Source organism: Pelodiscus sinensis, chromosome 1 (genome assembly GCF_052426305.1).
Source record: "Pelodiscus sinensis isolate ZL-2025 chromosome 1, ASM5242630v1, whole genome shotgun sequence".
NCBI classification, from domain to species: domain Eukaryota; kingdom Metazoa; phylum Chordata; order Testudines; family Trionychidae; genus Pelodiscus; species Pelodiscus sinensis.
The window spans coordinates 332,665,590-332,691,902 of record NC_143052.1 but is presented as its reverse complement, the minus strand read 5'-3'; the positions used below and the strand labels follow the sequence as shown (position 1 = coordinate 332,691,902).

Sequence of the window (26,313 nt, the reverse complement as noted above, 5' to 3'; positions counted from 1 at the left end):
TATTTATCTTATGAATTTGGGCTGTGTGTGACTGTGCTAAAAGTGTTAATAAAAATATTTGCAATTATATAAGAGTTCCTATAGTGTGTGACAATCTGTGCACATCAGGGTTCTCAACTGAACACTGGGCCTGATCCTGGGACAAAGAACCTGTCAATCCTAATGGTGGCAACTGGAAAATTATAAGCAATCTTAGATCAGGCATTTGAGAATGCGGTTAAACTATACCTTTAATAACTCCATTCATCTGATGAAGTGGATTGTGCTCATGACAGCCCATGAAACTATCTACATGTTTTGTTAGTCTCTAAAGGTGTCCACTTTTGTCGACAAAACTATACCTGCATCTACACTACCACCGAGTTCTGTCCACATAATGTCAACAGAACTCAGCAGTTTTGTCGACGGCTGTAAACCTCATTCTACGAGGAATAACGCCTTTTGTCGACAGAATTCTGTCGACAGACGGCGTTATTGCATCTACAGTGTCCTTTGCGTCTACACTGTCATGTCGACAAAGCGGCTTGCTTTGTGAACAGAACTGGCTGTAGTCTAGATGCTCTTTGTTGACAGATGCTTTGTTGACAGTATCTGTTGACAAAACTTCTTTCGACAAAAGCCTGTAGTCTAGACGTACCCTAAGGTGCTGCAAGGCTATTTGTTGTTTTTTTAAGTTTTTAAAGTTACAGACTAACTTGGCTACCCCTCTGAAGCCTTACACTATTGTGTGATATGGAAAATGCAAATTTGAAAAACAGATACAATGACCCTTAATATAGAACCCTGTTACCTTAGTAAATGATTTTTCAAGAAATGCACTAACTGCAAGTCTAACGGATTTCAAGTTGAAAAATTAACATTTATTGGAAATTTATTTCTATGTATAAATGGAAGAAACAATGAATAAGCACCAAGCACTGATCTTACAGGTGGAAGATTATGAAATATGGTGGAAGGTTGGAAATGTGCTAAAATATTAATGTCTGTATATGAAAAGAACCATCTAAAGCAAAACTGTAAACAAGATGCCTATAAGTCCAAGGGTAGGCAATGAATCAAACCAGAAAGCACTGAAAACCTTCTGTTACTGCCTGCAAACTTCCAATTCCTCAGACATTGTAATGTATGTTCTTTTATGTATGCAGTTAATAAATGCCAATGCAGCTTAGGTACTTGAGGTCTCTTTAATTATTGAGTTACATTACATTTGAATTAGTAACACAAGAACATTAGTTTTTGTGTGAAAAAGTTCTTCAAAAGCATGTATATTGTGAGCACTTAATGAGTGCACTTCCATAAACATTTGCGCTGGAAATGTCTGTATAGACATCTTATTATTTCTCTTGTCTTCTTTAAAATAAAGATTGGATTAAACTATCCAATCAGGAAGCAGAAACTATTTTATGTGACTTAAGTGATCAACCAAACATTAGTAAGTAAGTAGCAAAGGGACCATGATAATAATTCATAAACAGCCCACAGACTTTAATATATTTGCATAAAGCATTGGCAAACTACTTTGAATAATAAAACAATTTCATAAGCAAATCAATGTCTGCTCATAGATAATTTGCAAACAGCAGAAAACTTCACACGCCTCAGCTTACAGAATGTGCAATTATTCAGTACAAATAGTAAACCCAAATGTTAGATGTAAGGATTTTAATCTTAAATAGCTTTTGCTCCTTAAAAATATTTGTAATAGTTTAAAAGCAGAAGGATACTGAGTTTTTCCTACACTTCCCAATCTTTCTCTTTTCTAAAATGACAGCTGAGGAAGAGCTCCTCCTGAGGCAATTTTAGATCCTTTAGGATTTAATACTGAAGAATCATTATAATTCCCCAGCAGAGAATTAATAACAGATAAAATAAAAGGCAAAGAAAAACATTCACATTCATTAGAAATTAAAAATGAAAGTTTTCCCCCACTGCTATATTTTATCTGACTGTAGCAGATATTGGAAGAACAGTGAAGGAAGATTTCAATGTCACATTTATCCCCTTGAAAATCATACTATGAATTAAAGTGTACTTGGTGATGCTGGATTCTTCATGGTAGACATAACTATTCTATGGCCTTAATACTGTTATGTAGGATACAGTCCCTTAGGTACTGTGCTAGCAAGCTTTAAAAGACAATTGCAGATCACACAGTAGGCTCAGATACAATAAAATGCTAAAAGCTTTTATTGACTCTGTGTCAGACCTTTAAGCTCTTAGCAACTGTTTCTTCCCCCTAAGGAAACAATATTGTGTACAAAATTTCTTTGCATTTGAAATCACCGTCTTGTCCTCAAACCAGCCCCTTCTGTGGTACAGAATATATCTTAAGTATGCTTATCTTTTATTTTCCAGGTCAGAAACTATAAAGGAGCAACTGTCAAATGGCTTTGGATTGTGGTTTAGATTATAGCATACCACTATAACCGGGCAAGCAATTTGCAATGAATAACCATCATCTCACATTAACTTTTTCAATTAGTACTTGACTTGCAAAAACAAGTCTTGATTTTAACTTTATTTTTACGAGTAATAATTATTCAGTGCATCTTCTGCACAAAGTATACATTGCCCACAAGCTGTTCAGAGTGAATAATTGGTATGGTATTTGTGACTTGTATTTAGATATACTCCTGCTGAACTACTGTACAGAAACATTTTTCCTGGTTCATGAAAACACATAAGTGCTTGTTTACATCCATCTCTATCCAGGATGGCACTTGGATACATGCACAACTTGAAGCAATTGGTGAAGCCCATATGACATTGAAAGCTAAAAACAATGAGTTGTCCTGTGGTACCTTGCCGGAGTGTCCACAGTACCAACCTTGTTATTTCGAAATAAGGGGCCACTTATTTGGAAATCTGTACTCCTGCTTTTCTCAGGGAATAACACTAATTTTGAAATCGTTATTTTGAAATAGTGTTAGTGTGGATGTTCCATTGCTGCTATTTCAAAATAACTACTCCCCAGAGTAATTTGAGCTAATTACTTTGTAGTGCTTCCTGGGGCTGTAAGTAGATGTAGCATGTCCACATTAACGGAGCGATTGGGCACTTTGACATTGCAAGGTAACAATATATATATTTTAAAAAATTGATATGCCTTATGTTTTATTCCTGTATAAAGTTTTCATTCAGCAGTGTTCAGATATTAAATAATTGTGCTTTGGTACCTAGCTCATTATAAAAAAGTCCCCATGGGCTGGATCCTGAGCTATTGCAAATCAGCATAGCTCTAATCTCCACTGGTTGGTTCTGTTCCTTTAATTCTAGATGAGAATTTTCAAACCTGGAAGCCTAAAGTTCAAGGCCCTTATATCCATAATTAAGTAAGCAGAGTCTGAATGGCTCTCTCCAACATCTAACGATGAGCTGGGGGAAAAGACTCCAGGAACTGACCCTGTTTGCATAGATGAGTCTACTCTGCCTAGGCTCACAGAACGATGATGATGCTTTGTGCCTATGATCACTGCTGTTGGACTGCAGATCCATTTGGTATTGTTTGCATACATAAAATGTGTAGTTACCCCTGTTGTGTGAGTAAAGGACAGCAGAACCATGATTGAGGATGGTCACCCTCTACTAAACAGCACTAACTTAGCAGGGGTTAGAAGTGCCAAAGATTTATGGAGACAAGAGTAAGAGGTAGGAACAAGTATCTAAAGGTGTGCTTTCTGTCTGGAGCATTCTAGGGACTATTGGAGGTTTCCCCAATTTGCCATCTATGTCTACACTATACTTCTTTTTCAGAAAAAGGTATGCAAATTGAGCTCCTCAATTTGTGTACCTTTTTCTGATTCTTTTTTTGGAAGAGGCTTTTCTGAAATTTGGCCTGTCTATACTGGGCCAAATTTCAGAAAAACCTCCTCTTTCGGAAGAGCCCTTCTTCCTTGTGAAATGAGGTTTACAGGGCTTCCAAAAGAGTGCATCTGCTTTTCCAAAAAAACATTTGGAAGAGCAAATGCGTTCCCTGGATGCAGTGGAGTTTTACTGGTATCCCAGAAAATCTCTGTAGTGTAGACATAGCCGCCAGTGACAGAGCTGATCAAAGGGATGTGAAGAGTAACAAGAAAGGTTGCTACAGGCATGTTAGCAGTAAGAGGGTGATCAGGGAGAGTGTGGGGCTATTATTGGATGAGGGAGGTAACCCCGGGACAGATGATGTGGGAAAAGCTAAAGCACTCAATTTTTTTTTTGCCTCTGTCTTCACAGACAAGGTCAGCTTCCAGACTACTACATTAAGCAACACAGTATGGGAAAGAGATGGGCAGTCCTCTATGGAGAAAGAACAGGTTAAGAACTACTTAGAAAAGTTAGACATACACAAATTGATGGGTCCAGATTTAATGCATCCGAGAGTACTGAGGGAGTTGTCAAATGTCATTGCAGAGCCTTTGGCCATTACCTTTGAAAATTCGTGGAGCTCTGGAGAGGTTCCAGATGATTGGAAAAAGGCAAATATAGTGCCCAGCTACGTATAGATTGCATCCCTTTTTCGTAAAAGGGATGCAAATTAGACATATCGCAATTGCTAATGAAGCGGGGATTTACATCTCCCCCGCTTCATTAGCATAAAAATGGCTGCCGTTTTTTTTCAGCACGGAGCTTTGCCGGAAAAAAGCACCAGTCTAGATGCGGATCTTTCGGAAAATAAAGCCTTTTCCGAAAGATCCCTTATACCTTATTTTAAGAGGGATAAGGGATCTTTCGGAAAAGGCTTTATTTCCCGAAAGATCCGCATCTAGACTGGTGCTTTTTTCCGGCAAAGCTCCGTGCTGAAAAAAAAACGGCAGCCATTTTTATGCTAATGAAGTGGGGGAGATTTAAATCCCCGCTTCATTAGCAATTGCGATACGTCTAATTTGCATCCCTTTTACGAAAAAGGGATTCAATCTAGATGTAGCCCCCATCTTTAAAAAAGGGAAGAAGGACAATCCAGGAAACTATAGACCAGTCAGCCACACCTCAGTCCCCGGAAAAATCATGGAGGGGATCCTCAAGGAATCCATTTTGAGGCACTTGGAAGAGGGGAAAGTGATCAGGAATAGTCAATATGGATTCACCAGGGGCAAGTCATGCCTAACTAACCTTATTAGCTTCTATGATGAGGTAACTGGCTCTTTGGACATGGGGAAGTTGGTGGATGTGATATTTCTTGACTTCAGCAAAGCTTTTGATGTGGTCTCCTATAGTATTCTTGCCAGGAAATTAAGGAAGTATAGATTGGATAAATGGACTGTAAGATGGATAGAAAACTAGCTAGATTGTCAGGCCAAACGGTTGTGATTAACAACTTGATGTCAGGTTGGTGGTCAGTTTCTAGTGGAGTGCCCCAAGGATCAGTTCTAGGGATGGTTTTGTTCAACATCTGTATTAATTACCTGGATGAGGGGATGGATTGCACCCTCATCAAGTTTGCGGATGACACTAAGCTAGGGGAAGAGGTAGATATGTTGGAGGGCAAGGATAAGGTCTAGAGTGACCTAGACAGATTAGAGGATTGGGCCAAAAGAAATCTGATGCAGTTCAACAAGGGCAAGTGTCCCACACTTGGGACGGAAGAATCCCAAGCATTGTTACAGGCTGGGGACTGAATGACTAAGCAGCAGTTTTGCAGAAAATGATCTCGGGATTACAGTGGATGAGAAGCTGGATATGAGTCAACAGTGTGCCCTTGTAGCCAAGAAGGCGAATGGAATATTAGGTTGCATTAGGAGGAGCATTGCCAGCAGATCTAGAGAAGTGATTATTCCCCTTTATTCGTCTCTGGTTAAGCCACATCTGGAATATTGCATCCAGTTCTGGGTCCCCCACTACAGAGAGGATGTGGATGCATTGGAGAGGGTTCAACGGAGGGCAACCAAAATTATTAGGGAGCTGGAGCACATGACCTACAAGGAGAGGATGAGCGATTTGGACTTATTTAGTTTATGGAAGACAGAAGTGAGGAGGGATTTGATAGCAGCCTTCTACTTCCTGAAGGGAGGGTCGAAAGAGAATGAGGAGAGGTTGTTCTCATTAGTGATGGATTGCAAAACAAGGAGCAATGGTCTCAAGTTACAGTGGGGAAGGTGTGGGTTGGATATTAGGAAAAACTATTTCCCTAAGAGGGTGGGGAAGCACTGGAGTGGGTTACCTAGGGAGGTACAGGTTTTTAAATCCCAGATTGAAAAAGCCCTGGCTGGGATGATTTAGTTGGGATTGGTCCTGCTTTGGGCTGGGGGTTTGGACTTGATGACCTCCTGTGTCTCTTCCAGCCCTAGGATTCTATGATTCTATGGTCAGACTCAATTGGGAGTCTTTAGTTTTGTTAGGGATCACAGGAGCTGAAATTGAAGTTAAGCAGGTATTTGTTAAACCTTAGACCTGCTGTGGGGCAGTATCTCCAGTGGGAGAGATTGTGCTTGCTCTAGTAGTGAGGCTCCCCCACTAACTGCTGAAATCACTAATAGCTGTGGTAAGTGTGGTGACCTCAAGACATTGTAGAAGTTTCCATACAATGCTGCAGTGGGTGAAAGCATGGTGATAGAGTGACAAGTGTCAGTCCGCACAGTGCGCTCTGTGCCCCATGGCGCCTGCCGCTGCAGGGGGGGATGGCCTGACTACTGCTGCCGTGCCATACCAGGCTTCCCCAGTAATACCTGAAGCCTCATCCTTAGGCATGGGATGCCATGCATGGGAGAATGCAGAGTGATGGTAGGAAGGGTGGGAGCTTGTGGAATGGGAACAGACCTTTGGGACGGATTGTGCAACTGCTCCAACCCAGGCCCATGAGTTTGGAGTTTGAGATCTGTGGCCTAGATTAATGCACTAACCACCAGGCTACTGAGCCTTCCTCTCTTTCTAAAATTCGTTAATCATATTCAGACCAAATTTCTTTTGCCATGCCTGAGTTTCTCTGAGTCTAGTCCCAACTAATTTGACCGTCTGCATATCACAGACCATACCACTTCCTGAATTAAGTTAATCTAGAGCATACCATTTCATAAAGAAATCAATCCAACCTTGATTTAAATATTGTCTGGGATACAGAATTCATCACAACCTTTTGGTCAATTACTTTCACTTCTTAAAAATTTCACGTTATTTTCAATCTAAATTTTTCTGGCTTAAACTTTCACTTATTGGAATCATGTTATAGTTTTCCCTGCTTGATTGAAGAACTTATCAAATGTTTTCCCTGTGAAGATACTAATTAACTGTTGTAGCCTTTTATTTTATTTAAAGTAAATTTTTCAATGTGGTGTTACACCAACATTGGTTTAGTTCTGGTGGCTACAGTTTCAAGCTTAACACAGTGAAACTTTGTTACTTGCTTCAAATTTAGCATCTCTAGGAACACATAAATCCCAAAGGTAGTGACCACATATACATTCACCAGTGCATGGGCTAGTCTATTTTATAAGTTTTATTAAAGTTACAATTAAAATAATGACCAGCCAAGTACCTTATATAGAAATTCTATACCAGCCTATGAACATGTTACAAATATAGTTATGCTCACATCCCTGACAATAGTGTTAGGGTCCGATGCATCTATCATGGCTTGATAGAGGGAAGATTCTTGCTGAAATCTCTTAGGAGTTCAATTTACCCCTTTCAGGCATTCCTTTTTTATACTGTGACTCTGTCTACACCTACATTCTGTATATATCCATAAGTGTCCAACCTCTTTTCTCTTATTAATCTGTGTACCTGGCAACTTAAAGAACCCCAATTTTTTATGGTCTGGGTAAATTTCCTTTATTCTCATTAGCACTGATGAAGAACCTGTATCCCATGATTAAGATGATGTTTGAAACAGATGTGCCTTTATGGTATTTTATGATCTAATATTCATCTTCTAAGTAACTTTGTTTTCACTTGGTGCCTTTTTCCCCATAATCTTAGGGCATCAGGTTATTTTCTGCTGACTCATGTCATCATTTCTTGTCTCTGAGCCTTAAAATAGTTAAAATGTGCAGGATTTAACCTAGGGGCTCTTCTGTTTTAGCTGGTCATACTCATGTCTAGTACATGGTTCAGTATTTAGAGGAATTATCTTATATTTTTATAATCCTACAAATTAACTCTAATTAACATGAATTAACAATGAATATATATATATATATATATGTATATATATAATCATAATATCAAACAATAAGTGAATAATTAAAATAATTGGCTACATTGTGGTTTAGTCTCCCCTCAACATTTTGTTTGATTGGTTGAATGCTTTATCACTAGAAGGAATTCTTTCTAACCCTATTCTCCTGATCTTCTCTGAACTCTTTCCATTTTATCAACGTCCTTCTATTGTCAAGGTTCCTTCATTCTTTAGACTTGCCCATGGTTTCCTTTATCTTGGCAGATGGAATTTCTGTATTAGCCGCCTAGTACTACAAGCAGCTTTCATTATTAATTCCATTGGTAGCCAATGGTTGGGGTTAATTCTGGTAGCCTACTGTTTTGTACTCTTATATCTTCATGGGTCTGTTACTCTAGAGTTCTCCATGGTATTGCAGTGTTTTAGGACAGGAACACAACAGTGTCATGGCTCTGGTGCTAGTTTTGATTCCCCCTCCTCCCCCGATGGCCCATGGGAGTGAGGGAGAAAGAAGTACTTGCCCTAGGGATCAGAAATTCAAAAGGTCCCCGGGACTCCTGCCACCACTATCCCTACTATGATAGCACAGCACTGTGTGCTCCAGAGTCCCGGGCAGTGCACTCCAGGCAGCATTGAGAATGGGGAGGGAGGTCAACATGGATTGGGTAGTGTTGATAGCAGGTTTCCTTGGCTCTGCTACCTCTTCCCAAGGCCCTGCCCCTTCCAGGAGCATAGAGTTGCCCCTCCACCTTGACTTTTCCATTACCATTTCCCAAATCCCGCCTCTTCCTGCCATTGCCCCATCCTCTCCCTCCCCATAGCACCCCATGCCTGAGATACAGCTTTGGGGATTGCCAGAGGGATCCTGGCACCACTAAGCAGCAGAGGTCAACCCCCTCACTCCTCACAGTAGCAGCAGGAGCCATGGAGGAAACAGAGCACACTCTTTGCAGGCTTTTTGCACGAGAAGCTTTTGTCGGAAGAGATCTTCTGCAAAAACTTCTTGAGCAAGAGCGCATCCACACTGCAAAAGAGCATCAAAAAAGCAATGGGCTTTTGCAAAAGAGAGTGTCCAGACTGCATGGTCACTTTCTCGAAAGTAAGCACTGTTTGGTATACACAGAATAGCCACCAGGGCATCTGTGCTTTTTCCTCTTTACTCTTTTTGCACAAAAAAAACCCCTCTTCCCTGTCCACACACAGCTTTTTGAGAAAGAATTATTTTGCAAAAAGGCTTCTTCCTCATAGAAAGAGGAATACCAATTGTGCAAAAAACTCTTTGTTCTTTCAATATTCTTGCGCAAAAACATACATGAGGTGTGGACGCTCCACGAGTTTTTGCAGAAAAATGGCCGTTTTTCTGCAAAAACTCTGTAGTTTAGACATAGTCTGGGTGAGCACATTGTAGTTAGTATCTGCTAATGCCGAAGCCCCACAACAGAGCACTTTGTCAGATTGCTATGTATGAAATTAATCTAAGGCCAGAGCCAAACACACAAACACTCCTGCCTGCCTAACTATTATACACGTTGTTATTTCCTCTAGATTCCAAATAGAAAATTAAGAACTGTGTTGGTTAAACTTGTCCCCAAGGGACACTACGTTCTCTACATCTTGGTTCACTTCCTTTTACTAGTGCACATGTATTAGTTCCTCTTTTATCATTGTCTACACATAAAGTCTAGTTAATTAAAGGAAGACCTATGTGAAAATGCTCTGATGAAAATCTGCTGCTACAATGTGCTATACAGGGCTTGTTTGTTGTTTAAAATTCACAGCAAGCAATGCCAAATCCAAGTTACTTCCCTGACCCCAGAAATACCTGCAGCTCAAACCCTTGAGAACAAATCTGCTTGAACTATAAAACAGAACGAGGCATAGAGGATGGCAGGTTTGTGATAGCAGCAGTAACTCAGCCAGCCATTATACACTCAATATTAATTCATTCCCATACTCCCATCTTATTAGTTAATATTCTGTACCAGTACCCAGGGGCTCCCTGCACTTTAAAATAGCCATATTTCAGGTGTAGCCTGAAAGCCTTGAAATACATCCCATTTGTGTGTATCTTAGTAACTGTGAATATGGCACGCTCATTTTTTCTAATGCAAGTGAGATTCTTTTTGCTAATTCCATTAAATAAATAGAGGCTAAATAGCAAGCAGCTGTGAATGATGGGGCTATAATTGCATTCATAGGTTCCAGTGATACCCTAAAGCTTGATTGAATCTCATGTAGCTTGGAGCTCTAGTTTCGTGCCCTAAGTAGATTTTCAATAGTACTCCCAGGCATTCTCTCTCACTCAGCCATTCAGGAGCATGGGCAACAGAAGCAGCTGCTGCTGCCTTCATGTAAAGTAACTTAAGAGGCTACTGCTGTGCAAGTGGCAGCTATAATGGATGGTATCCATAGCTGACTGGCAGGTGCTAAGAAGGCAGGGGTTCTCTGAGTTGAGGGAAGAAGAGCAAACCGAAGCAGGAAGGAAGTTGATCATGATTCAGTTGCTAGAAAGGAATGTTGCTTTGGGAGAATAGCACTCTATGACATGGTTGTGGTGAGACATTAATAGCATAGTACATAGATGGGTATAATATACCATCTTTTAGTGAATATACCCTGCACCCGAGTATACCCCATTGTTTTTGCAGTTTGAGTAAAAAAAATCTTGTATACCCGTGCACGAGTATAACCCGCAGGGTAAACAAGACTTTTTTTCAAACTGTGCAGGGGAGAGGGGACTTCTATGGGTCGGGGGGGCTCCCACACAGCTGCACAAATTCTGGGCGGGGGAGCACTCACCCCCCTGGGTCCCATGCTGCCGCACAACCTCCAGGCGGGGGAATGAGAGTGCCTCTTCCTGTGGCAGCTGCGGTTTCAGCAGTGGGACCAATCAGAATGCAGAGCGAGTTTTTTCTCACTGAGTTGCAAAGTTTGGTTCACAAAAATCCCAGCTATGTTCTCTTATTTGAAAGAATCTGCCTGAGCAGAGGGCAAAGGATCAAAAAAGAAGCAATGTCCAGGAAAACTCAGATGTATGGTAACCCTAGCTCCGATGTTCACTTGGAACTGTTGGCAAAAGGGTCGAAGGGTATCTGTTAGTCAAACTACTCTGTTTGAGTTGTATAATATTTGCACTCCATGTCTTTGGCCTTTTGTGATGCATGCTTGGGGAACACTTCAGAATAGGTTTCAGAAAAGAACTCAAACAACCTTCAAAACCAGATTGCAAAGAGAAACAGCAGAGATGCAAATCATTTGCAAATTTAACATAATCAAATTAGGACTGAATAAAGACTTAGAGTAGCTATCTCATTACAAAGGCAATTTTCCCTCTCTTGGTATTCACACTTGCTGGGAGTGAACCACATCCATCTTTCCATCCTGACTGAACAGCCCTGCCTCTGAATTTACACTCCAAAGCATCTGGTGAAGTGAGTTTTACTCATGAAAGCTTTTGCCCAAATAAATCTGTTCCGGCTTTAAGGTGCCACAGGACTCCTTGTTGTTTTTTTCAGAGTAGGTGTTTTTTTCTCTGTAATGATTCTGAAGCAGGAATATTAATAACTTGTTTAGGGTTTCCCACCCTTGATTGCTTTGACTAACACCCTTCCAAAGAGAGATCTATAGCATTGTATGCACTGGAAATCTTGGTGCCTAGCACAGACACTTTAAAACTTCCTTATGATTGAGTCAAGCTGCAATCTGTTAAGGGATGGTTCAGTGGATTGAACTGAAATAGGCCTTCTGGACTGAGGATCTCAATGCTTTTTACAATCTCTAATGAATTAAGCCCTCATCTCAGTGTAGAGGATATAATATTATCCCATTTTGCAGAGTGGGGAAAGGGAAATGCATTAGTCAAATGACTATTCTGAAATAGTGCCTCTGGGCAATGAAATCCAGATCTCTGGGCTGGCCAGGATGGAGGAGATATGGCCTTTCCTTCTTCCCATTCCTTTTTTGGGTGTTTGTTCACAGAGATTGCTAGGATATAGCTGCCCATCCGCCTGGGGCACTGCAGAAATGGCAATTATGCTTGGTTCATCCTGAGGAAATATAAGGATGGCAGAGACTTTTTATACCCTATCCCCAGTCTTTGCAGACCCAAGTGGCAGCCAAACATAGTGCATTCCTCTCTGAATCTGTGGGTAGAAATTGCCAAGAATCAAGCTGCCATTTAACAACTATCTATCAAAGCTGCTTTTAAGAAAATGCAGAAAAAGCCCATAACTTTTCAACAGTTGCATTTTCTAACCCTGCCGACACCACACTTTTGGCTAAATGTTACCCAAGTGATTCATGAGCCCTTATGAAGAATGGCAGTAAGAGCTAGGAGAAGATGTTACTTCAGAAGCTTTTAGTTATTTTACTCCTTTCTGTCTAAGGCTTTTGAAAACTTTTCAAAAAGCCACTATTCACCTCACAGGGAAGCTGATTAGTAGAGGAAGAGATGCATTCATAAAACAGGTCCAAAATGGGACTAAAAATTAAGTTTTTCAGAGGTGCACCTATAATTGCAACCAGGCGAACAGACAGCCTGACTGGGCCCCTGAACAAGATGGGGGGGACTCCATGCTCCTCGAAGGAGCATGATCTCAGATGGAAGAGGTGAGACCAGGGCAGCTGGCCCTCAGCACCACATGGACCATTGTGTGCCCCTCCACTCCTGCCTGGAGTGTGCAATGGCTGCATCCCTGCCTTCCCAGGCTGCTCTAAGAGCCACTCGAAGCATGCCTCACAACATTGGGAGGTGATTTAAAGGGCCCAGGGTTCCGGGTGCCACTGCTCCCGCAGCAGCAGCAAGGGTGGTGGCTGGGAGCTGGGCCCCGGGGCAATTGCCTCGTTGGCCCCTCCTTCTCCCTTTGGTGTGGCAGGCCAGATTCCAACTTACGCTATGTGAGCTGCCTGTGCCTAGCCCCTTGCCCCATGCTAAGAGAAAACTGCATTCAGAAGGACTGCCCAGTCAACACGTTTCACCAGCAACAATTCTGCACAAGTTTTAAAGTTAAAAATTCTTGAGCTGCATATTTTCAACATTTTCAAATTAACCCATTAAAAGTGAACACGGTGTCACACCTAGAGCTGCACAAAGTTTGGCACCTGCGGATCCTGCATATGTTTGCTTCCCCCACCCCAAAATTGTTTGTGTTTGAAGAGAAATGGCTAGTGAAATTGCACTGTGAAATGTGCAAAAGCAGCTAGTAAAAGGGCTTCTTCAAAGAAAGGTCAGTCTTTGCAGTATGAGGCTGCAAACTTTTGCGGAAAGGAACATGGTTTAGTTAACCTGGTCTGGAATCATAGAATCATAGAGCACTAGAACTGGAAGGGACCTCGAGAGGTCATGCTGGACCAAGCACCTACTAGATCATCCCTCACAAATGCCTATCTAACATGCTCTTGACTATCTCCAGTGATGAAGTTTCCACAAGCTCCCTAGGCAATTTATTCCAGTGTTTAACCACCCTGGCAGGAAGTTTTTTCTAATGTCTAACTGTGATAGGGCACTTGCCTGGCACTGACTCTTTAAGGGAAAAAACCTAGCCCTGAGCGAGGGCTGAGAGAGAAGCCTCAGGTGAGGCCGTTGTTGCTAATGAGGGCCCACCTGGGGGCTATATAAAGAAGGGCTTTGGATGGGAGAGGGGAGCTTATTGCTGCTCTGAATAGAGAGCGGGAGGGACCTGGCTGCTAGGGAACCAGGGCTGGGCTGGAGAAGCTCTGGCCAACTTAGTTCCCAGGCTGCAGGGCCTTAAGCAAGCCTGAGTCAACTAGGGCTGCAGTGAGGTATGCAAAGGCCATGGTAGGCAAAGGCTGCAGGTCCACACTCCCTTGCAAATGATGAGTGGCCATTACAGTTTGCCCCTGAGGCAGGGACTAGATGAAATTGGCAGTGGGGCACTGAGGCAAGGTGGCTACAGAGAAACTGATATTCCCTAGGAGGTGAACTAGGTGCCCCTTGAGAGGGGAGGACACTGGAGTGCAAAGTTGGATAAACACTTATCTCCAGAAGGGGGCTCAGGGACACTGGAGTGGACACTGCCAGAGGGCAATGTCCTGAAGAGGACGCTGTGGTCCAAGAATTATACTAGTCTGGACTAGAGAGGGAAGCGAGAACATGGGGAGACACCAATTAGAGGGAGGCGTCCAGTGAGTTGATGAGCTAATTCCCAGGGCTACCAGCTGGAGGTGCCATGGTAGTGAGTCTGCCCTATAGCACCAACATAAACCTCCATTGCTGAAATTTAAGCTTATTGCTTCTTTTCCTATCCTCAGAGGCCAGGCAGAACAATTTTTCTCTCTCCTCCTTGTAACACTCTTGAAAACCGCGATCAAGATCCTTCTCAATCTTCTCTTTTCTAAACTAAACAAGCCCAGTTCTTTCAGTCTTCACTCATAGCTCATGTTTTCTAGGCCTTTAATTATTTTTGTTGCTCTTCTCTGGACCTTCAGTTTCTCCACATTTTTCTTGAAACGTGGTGCCCAGAACTGAACACAATACTCCATTTGAGGTTTAATCAGTGCAGAGGAGAGCGGAAGAATGACCTCTTGTGTCTTGCTCACAACACTTCTATTAATGCCTCCCAAAATCATGTTTGCTTTTTTTTTTTTTTTTTTTGCAACAGTATCACGCTGTTGACTCATATTTAGCTTGTGGTCCACTATGACCCTTAGATCCCTTTCTGCCGTACTCCTTCCTAGACAGTCACTTTCCATCCTGTATGTGTGAAATGGATTGTTCCTTCCTAAGTGGAGTATTTTGCCTTTGTCCTTATTAAACTTCATCCTATTTACCTCAGATTATTTCTCCAGTTTGTCCAGATCATTTTGAATTATGACCCTATCCTCCAAAGCACTTGCAACCCCTCCTAGCTTCATATCACCTGCAAACTTAATAAGGGTACTCTCTATGCCAATATCAAAATCGTTGTTGAAGATATGGAACAGAACGGTCCCAAAACAGATGCCTGCAGAACCCCACGTTATGCCCTTCCAGCATGACTATGAACCATTAGTAACTGAGAATGGTTATCCATTGTTATGCCCCCATCTTATAATAGCGCCATCTAGGTTGTATTTCCTTAGTTTATTAATAAGAATGTTATGCGAGATCATGTCAAGTTCCTTACTAAAGTCTAGGTATCCTATGTCCACTGCTTCTTCCTTACCCACAAGATTTGTTATCCTATCAAAGAAAGTTTTGCGTGAACTCTCTATTGTCCTTTGTTAATGATGATGATCCTACAACTAGAGATGGCAACAATATAAACCAAGAGCCAAACACTGTTTCCACTGCATTTAGTGGGAGTATGGTTATGATTTTCAGTGGGAGCAGGATTGGGCTCTGTAAAGCCATTTTTCCAGAAGGGAGTATTATTAGCAATTATGATTAATAGGAGAGGAAATCAGTTCCTAATGCAACAGAGAGCAAACAAGAAAGAGTTGGCTTTTTATTTCAAGGTGAGAAAGCAACAAGAGAAGTGAAACAGAAGGGAAATGTTTGATAGATGAAATATGAAAAGTAGCTTCAGTGCTAATATTAGCTGTTTACTGCATGGGCATGTTGAGCTTTTCATGCAAAAGGCAATAATTTAATGTGCAAATGTCATAATGGAGCTCCTATTTCTAGTGTCTATTGTCATAATGAATGACATGTGTTTTATCCAAGAAATGGTATCCTTGAATGGAGCTTGCTGTGTGCATTTGGGGATATTTTTATCTTGACTTTTACTGACAACCCAGTGATTTAGATTTACCAGTGTCTGAACATTTTTGAAACTAGAAGAAACTATGCACAGAAGTTAGAAATGGCAAAGAACTATTTGGTCTTATAACGCAGCTCCCTTGGGATTGTCTCATCCTAGAGCTTTATCCCCAATACAAATGGAAATGCTGACCCTCAAATTTACAATAGCCAGTATATGAGGCAAAGTGCTTCAACAGCTTTGTTCAGACTTTTGTGTGTACACAGCATCCAGCACAATGGGATCCTGATGCTGAGAGATGCCTATGTATTCAAAAGATTATAATTAACTAAAGGAAACTTTCTCCCTGTGGTATCAACTTGCATGATTGTCTTAGACCTATATGACAATAGTGTTTGAAATCGGTGCTCTCCCACCTAGTGAGAACCTAGTTGTCCCTACTTCCTAGAAAACCACAAGAAAGGAAAACCCTGCCACATGGTCATAAATCCTGTTGCAGAACCCAAAGGGCCCACCATGGGAGGAGGGGGGAAAGGGGCAAAAGGGGTAATTGCCTTGGAGCCTGGGAATTCCAGTGCCACTGTGGTAACAGTGGTGGCTGGAGCCCAAATCATCATGGGAGCACAGGCTCTGAGGGTCAGTGTAGGGAAGGGGCTGGGCTGTCTGGGCAACACTGGGGGCTAACTGTACAAGCCGCATCCCTTCTGCAAGAGGCTCTGCCCCTTCCAGAGAGTGGAGTCAAAGCCTCCCGCCCCACACACATTGCCCAGGGATCCGGCAATCCTGCCAACTCTCCTAAGCATCCCCAGCAGAACTTGGGAAACCTGCAGAAAGCCAATACTGCCACATGAAGAAAAGTCAAGCTCCATGAATATCTTCTTCCCATTCCTCTGCATATTCAGCTGGCATGTAGAAGCAGGGAAGAGACAGCAGCAGGCATGGATCGAAAAGCAGAGGACCGTAGGAAGTGGGCAAAGCTGCCAAGCCCTGGTCTTTGCTTCAAAGAGCTGCTTCTGATAGCAGGCAGTGGGAAAAACTAACAGCTTCTTTGACTCAGGCTTCCTGCTGTCCTCAGTTGTATGCAGCAGACACAAACAATTGGGCATGGGAACAGTGTAAGTGGGAATTGGGAAGGTAGCACTTCAGAGAGAGAACACATCAGCTGCACCCTCTTGCCAAGCTGTTGACAGAATAGCAGAGTTGGGGCTGCCTACCAGTGCAGAGCCTCCTGATACTGAATTGTGTGACATGGCTAGGAAATGTATTTCGAGTGGGTGGTGAAGGGAGCCACTGAAGCATAGCAGAGGGGGCTCACTTTGAGTTTGTGCTATGCACTGGAATACTTGTGGGTAGAAGGAAGTCACTGTTTGCATAGGTAATGACTTCATATACTTAACAGCTGCAAAAAATCAATTTTAGCTGATCCTTTCTAAGGAGCATCGTAAAATTGCTGCTTCCTGAGAATCCAACCCAGTAATATGCAATTTTTATGTTAGGCAGAATTTCCTGCCCTCTTACTCAAGGATCTGTGCTGGAATGATCCCCCCAAATGCAGCCCAATTCAGAGTGGCTTGGATCAACAACATGGCTAATTAACTTCAGACTTAACAAGATAAAAAGAGAAGCTAAGTCTATTTGCATGTTGTAATTAAGGTACTCTGTAGAAGAAATGTTTGTGGCTTGAAAGCTTGTCTCCCTCAACAACAGAAGACGGTCCAATAAAATATATGACTTTACCCAGTAATGTGATCAGTGTTGGGAATAAGCCTGGACACTCTGGATGTGGTGAAAACAGGCAAGAGCTTTATTACAGCCCTGGTGGAGGGCTATCTGAGGCTAAGCTGGTTAACAGTGGTTAAGCAAAACATTACAATACATTATATAGGAGGCTGATGGATGGAGGGGAAGCAATTCAATAGGTTCTAGCAGCAAGACAAAATGAGCATGTAAACCAATAACCTCTGAAGGTTACACAGCATCTCTGCCCATCGCCAAACAAACTCCTTATCTCTAATACAAGTAGTTTCCTTAACAAGCTAAATAAGCCAAAATCAACAAACAGACAATTAAATGGCAACTTTTGTCTAGTTAAATTATGATGTGTCTGTGAAGGAGTTACTGGTGCCTCCCACTGATGTGATCCATGAGTTTATGGGCCCATTATCTAGGATTAAAGCAAAACATATTAGCAAGGTTGTTTTGGTATCGGTTGGTGCAGCCCCTTGGAATGTGGTTGCCAAGGCGACTGTGCCTTCCCAAGGTCCCTCTACTCAGGCTAACTGTCCGTGCTGTTAAGTTACAGGCCCGTCTCAAATTTTAGGACTGAATAGAGGTTTTTAGTGAAATATCATGGACTGCCTCAGTTTACCCTACAATCAGTATTAAGTTTCAGCCCAGCACAGTTTTGAGGAAGCTCTTGGAGTATTGTATAATGACAGTTTTTGCTTGTTCCACCATGCAAGGAGCAAAGAACACATAGGCAAATAATGTGATTACCTATTTGGAAGTTAATCTTGAATCATCCCTGCTGCTGGGGGAAAAATCTCCGGAAGCTCAGTGAGTTTTAGCTTTCAAAGTCTGAGAGATGACTCCAGAATGGCAAAGATAATGGCTCATCAAACCCATTTGATGCCCACGAAGTCTGTTTGTTTCAGTACATCAATGCAGATGTGCAAATGTCAAACGCTTTTCCTGGCCTTCAATGTCCTGGACTGTAGTGTGACCAGAAAAAAGATCTGAAGCATAAAGTTCTGCCACAGTTTAAAATCTATCACCATATCATGCCCCTGTGCATTCTCAATGGCTTGATTTGCTTCATGAGCTGCACACTCATCTTTCTACTTTCTTAGCTTGCAGTTTTATTTGTTTGCTGCATGCATATTCCTCCTGTCCTTGCAGACCCCTCTCCTTTTGCATTTACTCTTTGACAATTCCAGCCCTGCCATTTTCTCCTATTTCTAACATATACATAGAGCCAGATTCTGCGTGCTTGCTCATGCAAGTTGTCCTGTTTGCAGTATTGTAATGGTTTTCCTTTCACAATGAAGGGTATGGCCCTTCATATCTATCAAGTCTTCTCTTTGCTGCCTGTCCCTTAATTTTTTTCACATGGAATGCACTGTGTGCATTGGAGCAATTTTTTTTTAGCAGGAGAGCTGATAGCAACCATGTATTTAGTGTTTATTATTACTGCTTTGTCAGGGGGTGTGACACCACCCCTAGTCCCTGGACCACTGATCAGATGAATCTGGTAATCATTTAGGCTAGGGTTTTCAAAGCACTCTATCTTAGGCTCTAATAGAAACCCCAACCGTAATCATGTTTTAGCCCTTCTTTTGACTGCCTACCTCTTATCATTCTGAACTATTCTGCCCTGGACCGAACACAATACTCCCAGTATGGTCTGAGGTACAGCTGCTCATGTTCAAAACTTCCTCTTGTATTTTATTACATGGCATGCTGAACTCTCATGTTTCTACTTCCCTTAGTTTGTGCTTTTATTTGTTTGCTCCTTTGATCTCCTCCAGCTGTGTTGGTGTTGACTTGTGTTGCATCTTGCCACAATGTATAAGAGGTATTCAATAAACAGATATTATGGGTTAATATCAAGTCAGATGTATGTCAAAGACAGATTTGTATTATATTGGTACATTATCATTGAGCATATCCTGCAGCCTTTACTCAAGGAAAAGCATGATGTGCCATCACATCATTGACCGGTATCATCTACAATGATCAATGTTACCTCAGTATTTCCATGTTCTCCCACCATCTGTTTATCCAGCTGTTTTCTCTGGTTTAATATTTAGATTGTAAACTCTTTGATGCAGGGACAGTCTCTTTTTACAGTGCCTATCACACTGGGGCATTCCTGTAATACAAATAAATAATAAAAAATGAGTTTATGTACCCTTGTGTTGGTTTTTTATAACAAGGTTATATAGATTTTTATTAACTTTTAAAGAGTGAATGGAGATTCATAATCCATGACTGAGCCGTTATTTCTTTCTGAGAACTGCTGTTGGGATTTCATGAATGTTTACTCTTATTTCACCTCATTTGTCATAATTATATTGATTTAATAATAAAGAAATCCTGTTGTTTTATATTTCATAGTTTCACTTCCAAATAAATACAAAATAAATGAAGGCAATTACACATTACAGCTTTCATCTCACATGTTAGACATTATATGGGCGTATAATGTAGTAAAATAGAGATAATGGAATCATAATTGACTTTGAAAATTAGGTTAGAGGAATAATGACACTAAACGGTTCCTATAACGAAGGAGAAAGTTGGCAAAATCATTTATGCAAGAAAGTACTTGTTATTGAGAAGAGCCGTTAAAGACAAAGTTTGAGACCAGCAGTAAGCATTAGTGGGTACGAAGACTAACAACAGAGGAAAAGAACAGTGGTGATAGCAATATAGCACTGTGGTCCAGCAGAGTCTGGTCAACAAAGAAAAGAACTGTGAGTCAAGAGACATGGATTCTGGTGTTGTCTATGCCACAGTCTGCTGTGCGTGGCCTCAGACAAGTCACCTCATCGCTCTGTGCCTATTTCCTATCCTATAATATGTCTATTTTATCTCATTAAGTTGTAAACTTTTTGGAGCAGGTTCACTGTGTGTGTACAGTGTCTCTCACAACAGGACCCTGGATCTCTGCTGGAGTTACTACTCTCAAAAGATAGCCAATCTGGATTGAAAGTGCCACGTCCTTGGGTAATCTGTGTCACTTGTTAATTATGCTTCCAGTTAAAGCTGTGCCTTATTTCCAGTTGGAACATCATTGCTTAAAACTTCCAGCTATTGGATCTTATTATGCCTTTGTGAGATTAAAGAGCCTTCTAGCAGGATAACATCTCCTTGTGTCTGTAATTCTAGCTCAAATTTAAGAGAGATTTAAATACAGGTCCGGTACCCTTGGGACCTGAGCAGTCCCAGATGAGGGAATTTGCTGGACCAGGAAAGGTCCCCCGCCACCAGACCTCTTAGCCTGCCGTCCTTCCACACCACTGCCTCCTTTGGACCCACTGCCAGCCAGGTGACATGGTTGCCCTGGCCCCACTGCCATAGCTGCTGTTCCAGCCCCACTCATGGCATGGCAGCAAGCAGCACTGGTCCTGCTGCCATAGCACCAGCCCTGCTGTTGGCCGGCAGGCAGCCCCAATCGGACTGCCGATCTGCTGCTTTCCAGTTGGGTTGCCACTGCTGTGGCTCTGCTGTCCCAGCCCCAGATGAGCTTCCCTGCTGGGCTGCCATGTCCTAGCCTTGCTGCCAGACAGGCTGCTGCATCTCTGTCCCCACTGCCAAGCCAGCATGCATGGGCTGCCCTTGGCCCCAGCTGGGTTGCCCGGGCTGCCTATGCCCTGCTACCACTATCACCACTGGGCTGCTGCGGCCCTGACCCTGCTACCACCAGCCTCACCATGTGTGGGGATCTCAGCAGCTAGCCCTGCTGCCCTGCTCTCCTGTTTAGCAACATCCATGGTCCTGCCGGAGCACGAATATTGCTGGATGAGAGAGTCCTGCTTGAGGGAGGTGCAACCTGTACTTCCATTTGACATTCTGTGAGTAGGAGCATGGGCTAGTGGTTGGAGGAAAGGACTATCTTGAACCCCAGGCTTTTGTTTTTGTTTTTGAAGCAGATGCAGCTGTTTATTCTCCATTTGTATATGTGCACCCAGCACATTAGAGCCAGATAATGTTGTCTGGTAGTTCATGTAGAGGGATGTTTCTTGTGCCTCTTGGCTTTAGCCCCTTCCCTGGCTATATGAGGTAAAGCAGCTTTCATCCTGCCTCATTTCCTTCTTAGCTCCCATGGCTGGAGTCTCAGCTCTGTTTGATTTCACACAGACCTCACAACCTCTCAATTTCTAAGTGGCTTTCTTGTTGTCTATAAGCTTCAGGGGGTAGCTGAGTTAGTCTGTTACAGAAAAAAACCAACAAGTGGTCTGGTATCATGTTATAGACTAACAAAACATGTAGATGAAACAAAAAACAGGACTGTGTAGCACTTTAAAGATTAACAAGATGGTTTAATAGGTGATGAGCTTTCGTGGGCCAGACCCACTTCCTCAGATCAAATAATGGAAGAAAATTGTCACAACCATATATACCAAAGGATACAATTTAAAAAAATGAACACATATGATAAGGACAAATCACATTTCAGAACACAAGGGGGATGGAAGGGAGGGAGAAGGAGGGGAGGTAAGTGTCTGTGAACTAATGATATTAGAGGTGATAATTGGGGAAGCTATCTTTGTAATGGGTAAGATAATTAGCGTCTTTATTCAAATTTGAGTGTAATGCGTCGAATTTAAGCATGAATGACAGTTCAGAGGATTCTCTTTGAAGTGAAGTCTTAAAAGGTCTTTGAAGCAGGATGCAGGTAAGACCCACACTCAAGTCTAATGAGGGGGAAACAACAATAGAATCATAGAATACTAGGACTGGAAGGGACTTCGAGAGGTCATCGAGTCCAGTCCCCTGCCCTCATGGCAGGACCAAATACTGTCTAGACCATCCCTGATAGACATTTATCTAATCTACTCTTAAATATCTCCAGAGATGGGGATTCCACAACATCCCTGGGCAATTTCTTCCAGTGTTTGATCACCCTGACAGGAACTTTTTTCTAATGTCCAACCTAAACCTCCCTTGCTGCAGTTTAAGCCCATTGCTTCTTGTTCTATTGTCAGAGGACAAGATGAACAAGTTTTCTCCCTCCTCTTTATTACACCCTTTTAGATACCTGAAAACTGCTACCATGTCCTCCCTCAATCTTCTCTTTTCTAAACTAAACAAACCCAATTCTTTCAGCCTTCCTTCATAGGTCATGTTCTCTAGACCTTTAATCATTCTTGTTGCTCTTCTATGGACCCTCTCCAATTTCTCCACATCTTTCTTGAAATGTGGTGCCCAGAACTGGACACAATACTCCAACTGAGGCCTAACCAGCACAGAGTAGAGCACAAGAATGACTTCTCGTGTCTTGCTCATAACACACCTGTTAATGCATCCCAGAATCATTTTGCTTTTTTTGCAACAGCATCATGCTGCTGACTCATATTCAGCTTGTGGTCCACTATAACCCCTAGATCCCTTTCTGCCGTACTCCTTCCCAGACAGTCGCTTCCCATTCTGTATGTGTGAAATGGATTGATCCTTCCTAAGTGGAGCACTTTGCATTTCTCTTTATTAAACTTCATCCTGTTTACCTCAGACCATTTCTCCAATTTGTCCAGATCATTTTGAATTATGGCCCTATCCTCCACATTAGTAGCAACCCCTCCCAGCTTGGTATCATCTGAAAACTTAATAAGTGTACTCTCTATGCCAATATCTAAATTGTTGATGAAGATATTGAACAGAGCTGGTCCCAAAACAGACCCCTGCAGAACCCCACTTGATATACCTTTCCAGCAGGATTGTGAACCATTAATAACTACTCTGAGTACAGTTATCCAGCCAGTTATGCACCCACCTTATAGTAGCCCCATCTAAGTTGTATTTGCCTAGTTCATTGATAAGAATATCATGTGAAACTGTATCAAACGCCTTACTAAAGTCTAGGTATACCACATCCACCGCTTCTCCCTTAGCCACTAGACTCGTTATCCTATCAAAGAAAGCTATCAGATTGGTTTGACATGATTTGTTCTTTGCAAATCCATGTTGGCTGTTCCCTATCACCTTGCCACCTTCCAAGTGTTTACAGATGATTTCCTTAATTATTTGCTCTATTATCTTCCCTGGCACAAAAGTTAAACTAACTGGTCTGTAGTTTCCTGGGTTGTTCTTATTTCCCTTTTATTGATGGGCACTATATTTGCCCTTTTCCCGTCTTCTGGAATCTCTCCTGTCTCCCGTGATTTTCCAAAGAAGATAGCTAGAAGCTCATATACCTCCTCTATCAGCTCCTTGAGTATTCTAGGATGCATTTCATCAGGCCCTGGTGACTTGCAGGCATCTAACTTTTCTAGGTGATTTTTAACTTGTTCTTTTTTTATTTTATCTTCTAAACCTACCCTCTTCCCACTAGCATTCATTATGTTAGGCATTCCTTCAGACTTCTCAGTGAAGACCAAAACAAAGAAGTCATTAAGCATCTCTGCCATTTCCAAGTTTCCTGTTACTGTTTTTCCCTCCTCACTGACCAGTGGGCCTACCCTGTCCTTGGTCTTCCTCTTGCCTCTAATGTATTTATAAAAAGTCTTCTTGTTTCCATTTATTCCCGTAGCTAGTTTGAGCTCATTTTATGCCTTTGCCTTTCTAATCTTGCACCTGCATTCCTGTGCTGTTTGCCTATATTCATCCTTTGTAATTTGTCTTAGTTTCCATTTTTTATATGACTTATTTTTTATTTTTAGATCATGCAAGATCTCGTGGTTAAGCCAAGGTGGTCTTTTGCCATATTTTCGATCTTTCCTATACAGCGGAATAGCTTGCTTTTGGGCCCTTAATAATATCCCTTTGAAAAACTGCCAACTCTTCTCAGTTGTTTTTCCCCCTCAGTCTTGATTCCCATGGGATCTTACCTATCAGCTCTCTGAGCTTACCAAAATCCACCTTCCTGAAACCCATTGTCTCTATTTTGCTGTTCTCCCTTCTACCCTGTGTTGGGGTATCGACTCCCTCCTCAGACCCTATGCTACCACAGCACACTGTGTGGATGTTTTCAGAGAACTATCCAGAATGACTCCAAGATCTTTCTCTTGAGTAGTTGTAGCCAAATTAGTCCCCATTATATTGTATATATAGTTGGGATTATTTTTTCCCAATATGAGTGAGTTGGGTTCCTACAGAGTAAAGTGTGTTGTTGTGATAGCTGTGTTGGTCCCAGGGTATTGGAGAGATAAGGAGGTAATATCTTTTATGGTCCAACTTCTGTTGGTGAGATAAACAAGCTTTTGAGCTACATAGAGCTCTGCTTTGCGGCTGTGAAAAGTACTCAAGGGTATCCCAGGTACATGCAAAATCAAGCAGAGAGTCAAGCATAAGTAGCTAGCACAAATTTTAGGGGACTGTTCATGCCTGCCTGTCTCCCTGCTCCATGTGGCTAGATGGTTATGCAAAATTAGCTGTTCAACCTTGTATTTGGTTGGAACACAATCTTAACAAGGTGGGGACAGTTACTTGTATTAAGGAAGGAAAGGACTATGAATTAGGCTAATTTTGCTGAATTGTACCTTTTACTGATTGGGAGCGGATGAAATTGCAAAATATTGGCCTAAGACAATCTGTATTAAGGAGTTATAGTTATGGTGGGCAACCTGCAACTCATGGGCACCTAGAGTCATGAGATACCTATTAAGAAGTAATAGCTAAGTGTTCCAATAACATAGTGATGGGCAATCATGAATTGTGAGTGGGCCACATGAGTGGCCCTCCTTTGCCTTAGTGGGCCACAGCAGCCCAAAGCCCACTGGGCACCACCTGTAGCATGTGGAACCCCTGGCTGCCCCCTCCCAGACATGTCTCTCGCACAATGGGGTATTGAAGCCCCACACTTCCTACACTTCCCCCTCCCTTCTGGCACTTTTGGAGTGAATGAATCACCTATTCACACTCTGTCTTTGCTCTTCCCCTTTTCTCTAAGACCTGGAATGCCAGGAATCAGCTGCTTGTGGCTACTCCAGTTCTGGGAGTGAGGGGGAAGAGCAGGGATTGAGCGAGAATCAGGCACTTTGCTCACTCCCAAAGTGCTGGGAGGAAGTGAGAGGTGTAGGAAGTGCAAGCCTCTGATGCCCCAGTGTGCAAGAGGCAAGTGGGGGAGGGAGCAGCTGGGGGTCCCACGGGCCACTGGGCCATGAGCTGCTGTGGCCCATTAAGGTGAAGGAGGACCACTCACGATTCGTGGTTTCCCATCACTGTGTCAGAGGGACACTTGGAAATCACTTCTTAATAGATGTCCCATAATTCTGAAGAAAGAGTTTGAATTTGTTGCTTCTCATACTTGAAGTATGTATTCCGGATGAGCCTGCTTCAGTGCCCAATGAAAGCCAATGGCAGCCTTTGTTTTCACGGTGTTTGGATTTGGCTGTATGTTCTACTGGCAAAGTATTGGGGACAGGACTGATAATGCCTTGGTCTAATGATCCCTTTACCAGAAGCTTCGCTTTACTAGGAATAGAGGTTCAGGAAAATATCTCTTCATCAAATAAATGTCTGATTCGTATGATGCTTTTCTGGCTCACAGAGTTTATTCTTCAATATAAGGCTTAATTCCCGTCTCCTTATGGTGCAGTTTGATCCACAGACCTTATCTGACTTAATGATGCACTGAGTACATGGAAGATGTCTGGCAGCAGAGGCAATCAATTATGCCTAGATTGTTTTTATGTATGCCATCTTAAATGTACACAGTCTGACTTTGTGGAGGTGTGATTTATTTTCCCTTAAATTCATCAACTTTTTTATTTTGTTTAATTGCTCTCATTTTCTCAGAAGACTTTTCTCCGCCACTAAGCCTTTTCATTTCCTGGAGGTATAGTTTTTGCTAATATCCTT

The 26,313-nt window shown here is 42.2% G+C and overlaps 1 long non-coding RNA gene across 2 annotated transcripts in view; it reads right to left on the bottom strand.

Annotated features, from left to right (window-relative positions):
• LOC142826559 (uncharacterized) overlaps positions 1-26,313 on the bottom strand; it is a 116,584-nt gene that overhangs the window by 83,731 nt on the left and 6,540 nt on the right. For both annotated transcript variants that reach the window (XR_012900767.2, XR_012900766.2), the window contains exon 2: positions 19,538-19,663. This is a non-coding gene — a long non-coding RNA (uncharacterized LOC142826559). The remainder of the gene's footprint in view (positions 1-19,537; positions 19,664-26,313) is intronic.